Consider the following 17,085-nt stretch of genomic DNA (forward strand, 5'->3'; position numbering starts at 1 on the left):
GTGACTCTGGGACAGATCATCAATAGAAGCGGAAACCATGGCCTGTGAATTGGGAAGAAAGAAAGGTATAACTTACTGTAGAAAGATACAGGCCTCACCACATTAGCTCACCAACTAGATTTGACATCACTGATTATGAGCATTATGTCTGTAATGACAGACATTACAATCTCCATGATATAACATGGCATGACATGACATGACGAGATATGATGATGTGGTATGGTATAATATGGTATTGATATAATGATATGATATAATGAGTGATGATATGAAATGTAATGATAAGATGATATGATGTGATATGTATGATATAATATGATATGATGGTATGGTGTGGTGATGAGGGAGAGTCTTCTGGCTTGTGTTAATTTCATTGGTAAAATAAAGAGACTGCCCTGGCCCTTTAATAGGACATAAAATTAGGTAGGAGGAGTAAACAGAACAGAATGCTGGGAGAAAGAAGCCGAGTCAGTAGGAGTCGTCATGGTTCTCCCACTCCAGACAGATGCAGGTTAAGATCTTTCCTGGTAAGCGCACCTCATGGTGCTACATAGATTATTAAAAATGGGTTAAGAGGCTAAAACTAATTGGCCAAGCGGTGTTTAAAAGAATACAGTTTCCGTGTAATTATTTCGGGTAAAGCTAGCCAGGTGGCGGGACACAGCCCGCCGCTCCTATTACTACAGAAGCGGGGTGCCAGGGACGCAGCCCCGCCGCTCCTATTACTACAGTGTGGTATGATATAATGATATGATATGTGATGATATGGTAATACATGATTTGATGGTATGACATGATATGATTTGGTGGTACAGTATGGTATCACATGATGATATGAACACCATCAACTTACCTAGTAACAATTCTTGCCTGACATTTTAACTTGCCAATCAAGCCTTCCCTCTGTAAAATTTCCACATCATAAGAAGGAAAGGAGACAAAGTGACTTTATAAGCAACAATAGAAAAAGCAGTTCAATCCAGAATATAAAAAGCTTGTACAAGGGAGAACATGAGCAAAGAAGTCGGGACCACGAGGGGTGCACCCACCCACTGAGACAGTGGGGCTGATCTACTGGGAGCTCACCAAGGCCAGCTAGACTGTGACTGAAAAAGCATGGGATAAAACTGGACTCTCTGAACATGGCGAACAATGAGGGCTGATGAGAAGCCAAGGACAATGGCACGGGGTTTTGATCCTACGCAATGTGCTGGCTTTGTGGGAGCCTAGCCAGTTTGGATGTTCACCTTCCTAGATATGGACAGAGGGGGGAGGACCTAAGACTTACCACAGGGCAGAGAACCCTGACTGCTCTTTGGACTGGAGAGGGAGGGGGAGAGGAGTGGGAGGAGGGGGAGAAGGGTGGGAGGAGGAGGAGAAGGGTAGGAGGAGGGGGAGGGAAATGGGAGGCTGGGAGGAGGTGGAAACTTGTTTTTTTTTTTCTTTCTTTTCTCAATGAAAAAATAAATAAATAAAGCTTGTACCATGTGGGAGGAAAGGAATGGTGTTAGTCTCTTTTCTGTGACTGTGATAATAACCCCCTTATTATGAGAATGCATTGATCTGAACTCCGGTTTTAGAGGCTTTGGTCTGCAGTGAGTTTTCCACGTTGCTTTGGACGTGTGGGGAGGCGGTGAGTCACTGCAAGACAGTTGCTAACACCTCCCAGCAACACAAAGCAGGTACCAGAGGTGTTCAAGGGGTGGCCATGATCCAGACCATCACACTGTTTCAATCCCACATCCAACAGAGGGCTGATCTCCAAAATTTACAAAGAGTTCAAGAAACTGGTCATCAAAAGAACAAATAATCCAATTAAAAAAAATGAGGCACAGACCTAAACAGAGAACTTTCAACAGAGTAATCTAAAATGGCTGAAAGACACTTCAGGAAATGTTCAACATCCTTAGTCATCAGAGAAATGCAAATCAAAACGACTCTGAGATTCTATCTTATACCTGTAAGAATGACCAAGGTCAAAAACACTGATGACAACTTATGCTGAAGAGGATGTGGGGTAAAGGGAACACTTCTGCATTGCTGGTGGGTGTGCAAGGTGGTACAGCCCCTTTGGATGTCAGTATGGTGATTTCTCAGAAAATTAGAAGACAACCTTCCTCAAGACCCAGTAATATCACTACACAGCAGAAAAAAAGTGACATCTTGAAATTTGTGGTCAAATGGATGGATCTAGAAAATATCATACTGAGTGAGGTAACCCAGGTCCAGAAAGACAAATATCATATGTTGCTGTGGGACAATGGTATGTACCCTGTCGCTTGTACTTTAATTAAACGCTGATTGGCCAGTAGTCAGGCAGGAAGTAGAGGTGGGGCAAAAAGAAGAGAGTTTTGAGAAGAGAAAAGAGTCAGTCTACAGTCGTCACCCAGACACAGAGAAAGCCAGACACAGCAAGCAAGATGTGACGTGATGTGATGTGTCACTGAAAAAGGTACCAAGTCACGTGGCTAACATAGACAAGAATTATGGGCTAATATAAGTTATAAGAGTTAATAAGAAGCCTGAGCTAATAGGCCAATAAGTTTATAATTAATATAGACCTCTGTGTATTTCTTTGGGGCTAAATAGCTGTGGGACGACCAGGTGGGACAGAAAACTCGGTCAACAATATGTGCTCACTTATAAGTGGCTTTAGACATAAAGCAAAGAAAAACCAGCCAACAATTCACAATCCCAGAGAACCTAGATAACAATGAGGACCCTAAGAGAGACATATGTGGATCTAAATTATGTGATATGTAGAAAAAGACAAGATCTCCTGAGTAAATTGGGAGCATGGGGACCATGGAGAGGGTAGAAGGGGAGAGGAGAGGAAGGGAGGGGAGCAGAGGAAAATACATAGTTCAATTAAAATAATAAAAAAAGAAAATTTCGAAGTTTGGTGTTGCACTGCATGCCACTGAGTTCTCTCTGTCTTTTTCTCTTTCTCTTAATAGTTTTTTGAAACAGGATCTCACTATGTAGCTTTTGCTCACATGGAACTTGCTATATATTCTTGTCTGACTTTGAGCTCATAGAGACCTGGCTGCATGTCTTTGATGCCAGTGCTTGGAAGGCAGAGACAGAGGCAGGCAGATCTCTGAGTTCAAGGTCAGCCTGGTTTACAAAGTAAGTTCCAGGATAGCCAAGGCTACACAAAGGAAAAAAAATCAAAAATTAGTTATTAATTCACTCAGCTATAATACATATAATAAATATTAATAAACATGGTAAGTATAATAAATATAATTAAACACTTTATTAACTCCATTATATGTTGTTCCATATTTGATTTAATAAATGCTAAATTTAGAAAATTTATAATAGAGTCAAAGGAAAGAATTGGATTATCCTTTACAACTTTTTTTTTTAAATATTTATTTATTTATTATGTGTACAGCATTCCTTTCATGTGTGCCCGCAAGCCAGAATGGGGCACCAGGTCTCATTATAGATGGCTGTGAGCCACTATGTGGTTGCTGGGAATTGAACTCAGGACTTCTGGAAGAGCAGTCAGTGCTCTTAACCACTGAGCCATCTCTCCAGCCCCCAACTTTTATATTTGGAACTTTCAGTCAAATATAACGTGTGTAAGTGACATCATTATGATTTTTATAGTACATTATATATTGCATAAGCATTACCATTTCAATCACTTCAAGAATTCGCTGGTACTGGGCATGATGCCACTCACCTTTAATCCCAACGCTCAGCAGCCAGAGACAGCCAAATTCCTATGAGTTCAAAGTCAGCCAAAAATACATAGCAAGTTCCATGTCAGCAAAGGCTACATAGTGAGACCCTGTCTCAAAAAACTACTAGGAGAGAAGAAGAGAAAGAGAGAAAGACAGACAGAGAGAGAGAGAGACAGAGACAAAGAGAGACAGAGAGAGAGAATTCAGTGGCATTAAATACATGCATATTACTGTACCTCTAACTGTGTTTTTATCAAGTTAATTGAGATAGAATCTATATGCTATAAATATATAAAATTCCGCTGGGCAACACAGTGACTGCCCTGCATTACAATGCCAATTTTCATCCTGTCCCAGCTCAGGCTGTGCGGCTCACTATCATCTCAGACAGCCATCACCGAGCACAGGACCCTCACTGTAGATCACTGCATGCGCGTCCCTCAGTGTAGACTCATTCTCTTTAACACTTTCACGTCAATGGAGTCGCACAGTGTCTGGGTCCCGAATCTAGCTTTGTTTCACTCCACATTTTCTCCATTGATTACGGAACTTTGTTCCTTTTGATTGCTGAATGTCAGTGTCTTGCATCAGTAAACATTCAATGATTTGTTTATACATTTACATGTGGGCAAGCTTTTAGATTTTCAACCCAGAGCTACTCCAGTTTACAGTTAAGCCTACGTGAATATTGATCGGCAGCTCCTCTTATACACAGGTGCTTTCCTTTCCCTGGGTTGTGTGGTTAATACACACCTAACTTTACATGTAACAACCACACTGCTTTTCTGTAGTGTTATTACAGTGACTACACTGTCGCCCTGTCAGACTTCTAAAGGCTAAAGAACTACTTTAGTGCCTATAAAGTAGTACTATGACTTTTAACTAATATATTTCTGATGATGGATGGTTTTCATGATTTTGTGGATATTCGTGAAGCTTTTTGACATTTTACCTCTTTTTAATAACATTTCGTCTTATCTTAATTGAGCTACTAGTATTCTAATGTGTAAGTCTAAGTCTGTGCTTTCTATTTTTAATTTTTAGTTATTTATTTGGGGGGAGGTGGGCATGCAATACAATATAATACAACACAACACAATACAATACAATGCCTACTCTTGTGTAGTTAGAAGACAACTAGGGGAAGTCAGTTCTCTTTCCAACCCATGGGTCCCAGGGATTAAACTCAGATCCTCAGACATGGCAACAAGTGCCTTTACCTGCTGAGTCAACTCACTGGCCCAAAACTGTTTTAGAAGTGGGACCTTTTTGTTTATTTCTCATCAGCTCTAGGGCTCGGACCTAGGGACCTCTGCACACTAGGCAAACATGCCATCACTGAGCTGTATCCTAGCCCCTCTATTCTTACCCATCGGTCTGTACAACCGGGTTTCTACTAATACATCACATCCTTTGATCTTTGGGAGACCCAATATTTGATCTAAAGGAGAAAACAAACAGCATTTAACATCTCAAAAACTAAGCTAATGCTACAATCTGCACGATTCCCCAAAATTTCTATGTTGAGTCCTAATGCAGCAGTGTCTGGAGGTGGGACCTAATGAGAGATCCTTGGGTCTGGAGGATTCCACACTCATGAACAGATTCGTGACATTATAGGAAAAGCTGCAAGGGGTTTGTTCTGCTGTCTGCCCCGATGACACACAGAATCCCTCCCATCTAGAGAACACGGTATTCAAAGCACTGTGCTGGGTTCAGTGACCAAACCCTGATAAGATATTGACATATTAGTCTCAGATTCCCCAGATACCAGAACTGTTAAAAAAATAAATTTCCGTCTCTATAAATTAACCAGTCTCAGGTATTCTATGGGAGCATAAAAAAATAAACGAAGACATATATCAACTTTAGGACCACTCTTCACCTCAAAAAGATGTCAGGACCTTGACAGTAAACCCTCCAGGGAGAATACTGCAAAGAAAAGGCAGTGGCTTTAACCTTTCCTTTTGGCGACAAGCAGCTCGCTAATTAGAAGCATTCTTAGATAAGAAGCATGTATTTCTGGTCCTAATTTTTTTTCCACTTGAGAAGAATGCTGCTCTTTCCACATGACTGTAGGAGGCTACTTTCATGGAGAGTCTTCTGTTCACTGGTGTCCTGTCCCCACAGAAGGCCCTACGGAAAGGGAGAGCTAGTCAGCTAGGGACCTGAGGCACACCGACACTTCTTTGAATTCCAGTTCCCTCACCATAGCCGTCCTTACCAAATCTCCTGCTCGACTTGACGTTTGACTGCTGGAAGACTTGGGGCCAGGACAGGAAATCATTAGGGAAGTGCTGACTCAGAGGAAAAACAGGGATAAGGAAAGGATGTTTACCCAACCAAGGAGGAAGCCTGAGTCTGTGGCCAGCGGACAAAGGGGAATGGTACCCCTGGTTTATCTGGCCGACTGCCGTTGCCATGCACACTTCCTGACTCGTTCTTGAAAACAGTAACTAACTCAAACATAAAATGTGGATAAAAAAATCATAATTGTGGGAAAAGACTCATTGGTTGGCATCAACCCCTAAAAGTTCTTCATCGACAGACCTCTCTCAACCTTAGACATGTTTTCATAAGACTCAAAGTTACACAATTCTAAAAACCTCATCCCAACCCTTCCTAATAATATCCTTCAGCATGTAGACAGTCCTAGATTAAGATACCGCATGGAAATTAGAGGTGTCAGTTATTAAAGGCAGTGCCCCCAATGCAAAGGCAACTTGCAAAGACAGTTTTGATACTTTCTAGAGGACTTAGGCTGCTTCTGTCTCCAATTGTCCAACTGGCAAGGAGGTCACGCAGTATTTTCCTGACTGTCCTCACAGACACACCACTTTCTCAAGAGCACAATGCTCCCATGACGGGCTGGAGAAGAGGTCAAACACTATGTCTGTTTCTCTGTAGTGGAGGCTGGATCCCTCACTCCACCCAGCACACCCTCACCCCCTCCTTTCACTTGACTAAGAACAGCAGTCTCACTGATGAAACAGAGAAGTTGAGTCTGTAATCTCCTGTTCTAAAACAGCTGTATCTCTGGACCTGAGTCTTTCCACTTGAACTCAATTACCTCTGCTTGTTGCAGGAGGCCACTTGTTTGTTCCCGGCTGCTCAGCCCTGAAATAAGCACACAGAAACTGTATTCATTCGATTACTGCTTGGCCTATCTGCTTATATTATTCTCTTATTTTAAAGGTCTTTATCTTTCCATCTGAAATGTTCCTTGCCAGTTGCTTTTCTGTGTGGCCTTTTCTCTACCATGTTTTCCTCTGGCCACCCTGGGCTTCTTCTTTTGCTTTATCAGCCCATCTCTGCTCTTCAACTGTTGTCTGCTGTGAGTGGCTGTTCTTTCTGCTGGCCTCAGTTTACTCAGCACCTCCTTCCAGCGGTGGTATCTCCGATGCAAAGACTTCCTGACTGACCTGTGGTAGGGGCCTACAACTCCTTTCCTAATGGAAATCATATCTTATACATTTTATGGAAACAGTTATAAAATACTAATAGCCACATGGCCTTCTTGCAAGAAGGAACCCTTCTCTTAGGCTGTTCAATAAGTCTGGCTAACCAGTCTAGCTCCAGGGTCAGTGAGAGACCTTGTCTCAAAACTGAGGTCAAGTACACACACATGAACACACACACATGCTTGCACCACACACATAATACTAATAATAGTAACAATAATGATAAAACACTGAAAGACAGTTCTCTCGTGTTCATTGATAAATACAAGTATACTGTTAAAATGCCCATATTACTCAAGGCAATCTATAAACTTAATGTAATTCCCACCAAAAATAATGCCGTTCATCATAGAAATAGAAAAATATTGCCAGGTTGTGGTGGCACACACCTTTAATCCCAACACACTCAGGCGGCAGAGACAGGCAGATCTCTTTTAGTTCAAGGCCAGCCTTGGTCTACAAAGTGAGTCCCAGGACAGGTTCCAAAGCTATGCAGAGAAATCCTGTCTTGGAAAAAAAAATAAAAAGAAATAGAAAAGTTTAATCCTGAGGTATAAGGGCAGGATTCCTACATTGTATGGCAGTCAGAATTCTTTATTTATTTATTTATTTATTAAAGATTTCTGTCTCTTCCCCGCCACCGCCTCCCATTTCCCTTCCCCCTCCCCCAATCAAGTCCCCCTCCCTCGTCAGCCCAAAGAGCAATCAGGGTTCCCTGCCCTGTGGGAAGTCCAAGGACCACCCACCTCCATCTAGGTCTAGTAAGGTGAGCATCCAAACTGGCAGTCAGAATTCTGAGCGACCTACAAAGCACAATTTGCACCTGCCACACAGCAGGTTGGTTGCTTAGCCTTTTGATAGTGAAACAGCCTGAACAAGTGGGCAGGATGTGCTAATATCGTTCTGCTCCTTCTGTTGCAATTTAGGAGGTTGCCTGGGGAAGTCTATGTGACAAAACAGGCATAGCTATGGACGTGACCTAAGTCCCCCCACCCCAGCTACCTAGGAAACTAATGAATTTCCCCCTCATGTTTTGATATAGAAGCTGTTTGAATAATAAACACGGGTGATCTTCAGGATTTGAATGAACCCTGACACTCCCTCCTGATATTGTCGTGTGAAGTGTGCCTCATTTATTCCCTCCCCTCCACTCTGGTACAAGAAATGGTTTATGTTTGGGCTGGCCCCCAACACTGAGGTTCATCTGGTAAAAAACAAGACCCCAAATAGCCAAAGCAATCCTGAGCAAAAGTCAGATTTGGAAGTATGGCAGCACCTGACTTCTAACTATTGAACTATAGTAACAAAAGGGCATGGTGCTGAATCAAAACCAGACCAAGGGAGTGCAGTGGAAGACCCCACCACAGCCAGCCATCTGGATCTCGCTAAAAGTGACAATAAACTTGAGAAGAAGAGCCTCTTCAACAAGTGATACAGGGAAATCGAGCTCTACACCAGTCTTTCAGAATATGCTTAAATCAGCTCAAAGGTGACTGGCGACCATATTGTAAGACCTGAAACTCTGAAACAAGCAGAGCAAAACACAGAACAACACACGGGGACTCCCTGAAGGAGACCTGCAGGGGCTCAAGAGCAAGAGCACAAGCTGACCAGTGGGGTTAACAAATCACAAGGCAAAAGAAGCAAGGGACACCATGTGAGGGCAGCCTGCGGAATGGGAGAGATTCCGTCCGTGCATGCAGGTTAAGAACTCAAAAATCTAAGCACTTTCATGAAAAAACAGCTCATACCATGAAGGAAGAAAAGAGATGGTTTTTCCTGGAGCTAGATACGAGCAACCATGGTCCAGGGACATAGATTAATTCCCCAAATGACACGTCTCAATGATGTAGCTATTTCATAAACTTTTTACAGTAACAGAACAAAGAAAGTTGTATAATAATACACTTCTTCTTTTCATTTTTTTAAATTTTTATTGAGCGCTACATTTTCTCTGCTTCCCCCCTTCAACTCTCCCCCAAGGTCCCCATGCTCCCAATTTACTCAGGAGATCTCGCCTTTTTTTACTTCCCATGTAGATTAGATCTATGTAAATCTCTCTTAGTGTCCACATTGTTGTCTAAGTTCTCTGGGCTTGTGGTTTGTGGCTGATTTTCTTTCTTTTATGTTTAAAAACCACTTATGAGTGAGTACATGTGATAATTGTCTTTCTGTGTCTGGGTTACCTCACTCAAAATAATCTTTTCTAGCTCCATCCATTTTCCTGCAAAATTCAAGCTGTCATTATTTTTTCCGCTGTGTAGTACTCCATTGTGTAAATGTACCACATTTTCCTTATCCATTCTTCTGTTGAGGGGCATTTAGGTTGTTTCCAGGTTCTGGCTATGACTAACAATGCTGCTATGAACATAGTTGAGCACATGTCCTTGTGGTACGATTGAGCATCCTTTGGATATATACCCAAAAGTGATATTACTGGGTCTTGAGAAAGGTTGTCTTCTAATTTTCTGAGAAATCACCACACTGACATCCAAAGGGGCTGTACTACTTTGCACACCCACCAGCAATGCAGAAGTGTTCCCTTTACCCCACATCCTCTTCAGCATAACTTGTCATCAGTGTTTTTGATCTTGGCCATTCTTACAGGTATAAGATAGAATCTCAGAGTCGTTTTGATTTGCATTTCTCTGATGACTAAGGATGTTGAACATTTCCTGAAGTGTCTTTCAGCCATTTTAGATTACTCTGTTGAGAGTTCTCTGTTTAGGTCTATACTCCATTTTTTTTTATTGGATTATGTGATCTTTTGGTGTTCAATTTCTTGAGTTCTTTGTATATTTTGGAGATCAGACCTCTGTCTAATGTGGGGTTAGTGAAGACCTTTTCCCATTCTGTAGGCTGTCGTTTTGTCTTGATGACTGTGTCCTTTGCTTTACAGAAGCTTTTCAATTTCAGGAGATCACATTTATTAATTGTTCCTCTCAGCATCTATGCTACTGGGATTATATTTAGGAATTGGTTTCCTGTGCCAATGTGTTCAAGTATATTTCCCACTTTCTTTTCTATAAGGCCCAGTGTGGCTGGCTTTATGTTGAGGTCTTTTTGGACTTGAATAACACACTTTTCAAATATACTGATGGATGAATTCAGTAGGCACACTATAACAGAGCAGGAAAAATTCTGCTATAGATCTTAGATGCTAAAAAAAATATCCCTTTGATAGGTGAAAATTCAAGGTGGACTCATACATTCCAAAGAACCTACCTAAAGGTCACAAGAGTTGTTAAATCATTTTCTTCATTTGTTTTCTATTGCTGTGATAAAGACCATGGTCAAAAACAACTTGGTGAGGAAAGGGGTTGTTTCTTCTTACAGCTTATAGTCTATCATGAAGGGAAGTCAGGGCAGTAAGGAATGTGGAGGGAGGAACTGAAGCAGAGACCACAGAGGAACCCTACTCACTGGCTGACTCTGCCTGGCTTGCTCCACCTGGCTTGCTTGGCTACCTTTCTTAGACATCCCAAAATCACCTGCCTGAGGGTGACACCACCCACAGGGGGCAGGGCCCTCCCACAACAATCATCAATCAAGAAAATGCCCCCACAAACTTGCCTACAGGCCAATCTGATGGAGGCATTTTCTCATTTGACTCTTTGTCCTCACAGATAATCCTAGTTTTGTCATTGACAAAAATCTAACCAACACAGATTGATGTGGGAGTGTCATATATCAATCTGTTGATTTCATTGGCTAAGCAATAAAGGAACTGCCTCGGCCCATTTCATTGGTCAGAAGATAGGTGGGAGGAGTAGACAGAACAGAACGCTGGGAGGAAGAGGAAGTGAGGTCAGACTCCGCAGCTCTGCTCTCCGGAGCAGACGTAGGAGAGACGCCATGCTACCTGCTCCAGGGAAGACGCACGCTATGAAGCTCCGACCCGTGAATGGACTTAGGCTAGAATCTTCCCGGTAAGCGCACCTAGGGGCGCTACACAGATGATTAGAAATGGGCCAGAGCAGTGTTTAAAAGAATACAGTGTCCGTGTAATTATTTGGGGCATAAGCTAGCCGAGCCAGGCAGGCGGCTGGGGTGTTTGGGGACGCAACCCTGCCGCCGCTCCCATATGACTCCAAATGACGCCCAGACATGTGGCTAACTAAACCCACTTTAAAAACCTGAGAAGGCTTAAAAATAAGGGAGAGAGCATTTAACACAGATTTTTGCTGTATGTTGGTGGCGTGCTGTAGAGAGATTTCCTGATTCGGCAACAGCAGCAGAAAAAACGCTGTGTCATTTCAAAGCATGGCTTCCTGGGGCTGTGCCCCCAGTGCAAACTCTGGCTTTATGTTTGTGTTCCCGCTTGGGATCAGAAGGAGAGTGCTCTGAGACTGTGAAGATGACTCAGAGCTCCCCGCCTGCTCCTGGGCAGAAGGCAGAATCAGGCTTAGACAGGCGGAAGAGCATGGCGGATTCCTGCCGCCATACAGAGACGTGTTTTCAGACTGCGCAGTGCTCTGCGTGTCAGATTTGGATGTTACTTAGATGAAAAGAATTTCTGTGCTGCACGCTCAGTCTCAGAACTGAAGTGCTGAGTGCCGCTCCTACCTGGCGGCCCCAGAGCTAGCACAAAATGGTACGTCCTCCATTTTGAAATTTTCCTGACTCAGCAGCAGGAACAAACCTGTGTTGTTTTAAAATGCCGGCTTTCTGGGCCATCCTGCCAGGGCAAACTCTGACTGTTTGAGGCAGGAGGGCCGGCTACCGAGAGAGGACTTGAGTGTTGTCTGTTGTAGTTCGCTGGCTGGCAGGGACCTTGAAATGCTATAAACATGGCTACAGCCAGTACCTCAGCCATGAGGCTGAAAAGCTAAGGAATGGGCTACATCTAGCCGGCAAAGCCACGCCTTTAGTCCTACTGAGTGAGATTGCTTGGTAAACTAAAGACTCATGTGGTCAAAAAACAGAGAGATATACAGTAAAGAGAGATTCAGAGACAAAGAAAATTTCTAAATGGTTTACTGTGTGTTAAAAATATATGCAAGCTAAAAGTTGAAGTTCTTAAAAAAAAAAAAAAGGAAGAGAGTTGTTGTGTGTCCTAGTACACACCTTTAATCCCAACACTTGGGAGGCAGAGGGAGATAGACCTCTGTGACTTCAAGGTGTGGTAGCACACGCCTTTAATCCCAGTGCCTAGAAGGCAGAGACGAACAGATCTCTGTGAGTTCAAGGTGTAGTAGCAAACACCTTTAATCCCAATGCCTGGGAGGCAGAGACAGGCGGATCTCTGAGAGTTCAAAGACAGCCTGGTCCACAGAAATACGCTCAAAAAGCAAAAAGTTAACTTAGGAATGTCTCAGCTTAGATTCTTAAGCGCCTAATGATTTAAAGGCTCAAATCAAAAGTGCTCCTGGATAGTAAAAAATTGCAGATTCACAATAGGACAGATTCAGACCACTAAATGAATCACACTGTTGGATGAATGTACGTTGGCTTGGGAGAGAGAAGAAAAAGAATATAGAGAATAAAGTTAATGGTTTAAAAAGAAAAAAGTAAAAGTAAAGTCTTTAAAGAGACAGAATAAAGTAAAGTGATAGAGTAAAACTAAGCCGCGTAAAAATGAAAAATTCACAAAGAGTCTGGATTATGTACATTGTGTTTTCTTTAAAATTTTTGACTGTGAAGGAGCTAAGTACAGAGAGACATTTCATTTTATGGGCTGCCAAGTGGAACCAGAACGGATATCATGAGGGTATGATTTCAAAATTTGGATCTAAGGATATGATACTTTGGAAAAGAGATTCTGCTTTTGTTTTCACAGAGGATCAGACCTTGTGGATTGCATTTATCCCGATTTGGTATGATGGACCACGTCCTCCTGAAGGGTTGCTGTGAACATCTTCAGAAAATTTCTTTGCTCAACTGCCAACTGAGATAAACCTGGCACACAGGTTACACCCTAAATAATCTGATTAACGACGCCCCCATTCAGCAGGAAGCAGTTTGGAGAGAAAAAACTGCGCCCATGTTCCCAAAATATTGTTTATAAATGTTCTTTTACATTTAAAGGGGGAAATGATATAGGTATGAATAATTTGCATTGATAGAGATTTAAGGTCAATTTTGTTATATGTATAAATGTTTCTGATGTAACTTTTACTTGATAACTGTTATATGTAATTTTGCTATGTTAAGGTTAAAGCCTTCGTTTTTTTTTTTTTTGTTTAAACAGAAAAAGGGGAAGTGATGTGGGAGTGTCATATATCAATCTGTTGATTTCATTGGCTAAGCAATAAAGGAACTGCCTCGGCCCATTTCATTGGTCAGAAGATAGGTGGGAGGAGTAGACAGAACAGAACGCTGGGAGGAAGAGGAAGTGAGGTCAGACTCCGCAGCTCTGCTCTCCGGAGCAGACGTAGGAGAGACGCCATGCTACCTGCTCCAGGGAAGACGCACGCTATGAAGCTCCGACCCGTGAATGGACTTAGGCTAGAATCTTCCCGGTAAGCGCACCTAGGGGCGCTACACAGATGATTAGAAATGGGCCAGAGCAGTGTTTAAAAGAATACAGTGTCCGTGTAATTATTTGGGGCATAAGCTAGCCGAGCCAGGCAGGCGGCTGGGGTGTTTGGGGACGCAACCCTGCCGCCGCTCCCATATGACTACAACAGATTATTAAACAAAAATCACAGTACAGGTATGCAATACCTTCCTTCACGAGCTTTTGGTCAGGGAAGCCCCAGAGGTCTCCAAAACTGTAGCTTCTGTCCTGCCTGATCCCCACAGCTGTTTAGTCCCAAAGAAACACACAGAGGCTTATATTAATTATAATCTGTTTGGCCTATTAGCTCAGGTTTATTATTAACTAGCTCTTACAACTTAAATTAACCCATAATTCTCATCTATGTTTAGCCTCGTAGCTTGGTACCATTTTTCCATGAGGCATTCTCATCTTGCTGCCTTGTCATCTGACTTATGACTGTGTCTCTGCATTTCCTCTTTTCAGACTTCTCCTCATTTGGTTGTCCCGCCTGTACTTCCTGTCTGGTCACTGGCCAATCAGTGCTTAATTAAACCAATATGAGTGACAAATCTTACAGTGTACAAAAGCATTCTCCCACAGCACAAAACAGTGCTCTCTACTGTCCTTGCCCTTGGTTACCCGCCATAACTACATGGTAAGATCTCATTGTTGAAGATACCACACACTTTGACTGCAAGACCTACAGAAATCAATCTCAAACTAACCTGGAAGCTTCCTCCCTGTTGGTTAGCGTTCCTGATGCTGGAAGATTCTCTATAGGCTGCTGGGAAAGAGACTTTACCCAGCACTGGATCCTGCATGTTTCAATACCAACCTACCAGGCAAGACGTGCCCACTGGAGCAACAGTGGCACAGCAGTTATCAGGATAACTGACATATTTCTTGTTTGAAGCTTGCTTCACAGGAAGGAAATTCATGCCTGGTACTGTCATGCAGGACAAAAGCCTGTGGCTGAGGAAATCAGAGATACTGCAGTAGAACTTGCTGTTGATACTTTGCTAAATGATCTTGTTGTCAAGTTGTCTTCTAAATATTTGTGTTTGTACGCATGGACCTGGGCTGCTCCCAGCCTTGGCCAGTTGAGCTTCTTTCTGCACAGTCGGAGGTCAATGGAGAGATGCGACACTGGTCAGAGGGCTGAAAGTGACCAGCTGGGTGCTCAGCCCTAAGTGGACACCTAGGTCAACCCAACACTGCCGAGGCACAGGGAACTTAGCAGAAGAGGAGGCAGGAAGGAGGGAAGAGCCAGAAGATGGGGAATCATGCTGTGAAATGCTGTCTTCTGAACACGAACTCGCTGCAGCTGTAGTTGCCTGCATAAAACCTATACGGGATCAAGCTAGCCAGAATTCCAGCGCAGACTGGGTAATGGCTCTCCAGTCCCCACCCCTTGCTGAGACAGCATTGACTGCAGGAGTGAGAATCGCTCCTCTTTGGAGGTGTGGCCATGGACAGGATTTCCACTCCAATAAAAGGTCCCCCCCAAACACACATATATACAGTCAGTACTAACTGGACTTACCAGGAAACAAATCACATGAAGTTGGGAGGATGGCTGGTTGGGGAGGGCATGGGGCAGCTGAGAGGGGAAATGAGTAGTAGATATAACACATTTCATTGTACACATGTGTGAAATTACAAAAGAATATTTTTTTTAAAAAAAGATAATACATAAAAACTGATATAGTTTCACAGCCTTTTTCCTCTGGTCTCACAAAAGAAGTCACCTAAAGGGACTAGAGAGACAGTACTAAAGAAATAGAGAGTAGAGAGATAGAGTTAAAAGCACTTGTTTTTGCAAAGGACCTAAGTTCAACTCCCAACACCCACATGGCTCATAACCAAATGCAACTCCAGTTCTCAGGGATCCAACACCCCTGTTTGACCTCTACAGCTACCAGGCTCCCAAGTGGTGCACACAGAGACGTGTGCTTGCAGAATATAAATAAATCTAAAAAGTTAAAAAAAAGAAGTCACCTGATGTGATAGATATAGATATAGATAGATAGATAGATAGATAGATAGATAGATAGATAGATAGATAGATAGATAGATAGATAGATAGATAGATGGAGAGAGAAAAGCAGAGCTGGGATGATAGAATTGTGATTTATGGGCAAGCTAGTTGGATTTGTGTCATTTGCAAAAGAATATTAACAATCAAAAAATTATAAAAGGAAAAATGAAGTGTTAATTTTTCCACCCAGCCAGGCCTGAAGCTGAAACAAGAGAATCCTGAGTACAGAGAGTTTGAGGCCAGCATGGGTCATACAGAAGATCCTGCCTTAAAAACCAAAAATGAAGTAAATGAATAATACAATGAAAAGCAAGTATCCACCAAAAGACAACTGTGTCCTTTTAGTATCTGATGCTAAGTTTAGACATTGTTTGTTGTTTGAGTTCTCAAGATAGGGTTTCTCTGTGTTACAGCTCTGGCTATACTGGAACTCATTCTGTAGACTAGGCTAGCCTTGAACTCTGTAGATCTCCCTGCCTCTGCCTCCTGAGTGCTGGGATTAAAGGTGTGCGCCACTACCACCCGGCAAGTTTAGATGTTTTTTGAGACAGTATCTCTGTATGTAGTCTTGGAACTCTGTATGTAGTCTGTTCTGGAACTCGTTATGTAAACCAGGCTGGTCTCAAACTCATAGAACTCTGCCTGCTTCTTCCTCCTAAGCATTGGGACTTACAGATGTACAGATCTTGAATGTCCCTGCCAGGCCAAGTGTGCAAGACTCGGTGCCCTGCCCACAGCACTATTGGTAGACTGTGAAATCCTTAGGAAGAAGAATGCAGAGAAGGTCCTTGTGCTGATGGGCTCAAAGGAGTGCTGGGACTTAGCCTGTGCTCTGTCTTGCTTCCAGAGACTGTGGAATGGCTTTCTCTGTCACATACTGCCACCACGGTATGTTGCCTTGTCACAAGCCAACCAAGTTAACTGGCTTCCAAAACTGAATGTCAAAATAAAGCTTTACTCTTTGCTTTTTACACGGGAGATTTCCAGTGTTAGCTACGGTAACAGAAAGTCAGCACAGTATTTTTCCACTAATTCCTGGAAGCTAGGCTCACCAGGCTCATTCATCTTTTTCTATGCCTAATTTATACATATATATTTATACTTATAATTATATACCACAATTCTGTACTTTTACTTAACATAATTCTTTAAACATTAAATCACAAGTAATTAAAGCCTCCTTGTGGACCTCACTGTTCGTGAATATGCAATATCTTGTGCTGCCCTGTAATGATGTTATAATTCCATTCTTAAGTATTTAGTTCATTTTCAGCATCTGTCTATTATAATGTATACTAGTAAATACCGAGACAGTCTCCTTACAGTTAGGATTCTTCTCTTACTGTACAATCTCAAGAGTGTAATGATTAGACAAAAACATACAACCGTTTCAATGTCTGATAAAAT

This window comes from Microtus pennsylvanicus, chromosome 1 (genome assembly GCF_037038515.1).
Source record: "Microtus pennsylvanicus isolate mMicPen1 chromosome 1, mMicPen1.hap1, whole genome shotgun sequence".
Lineage (NCBI taxonomy): Eukaryota > Metazoa > Chordata > Mammalia > Rodentia > Cricetidae > Microtus > Microtus pennsylvanicus.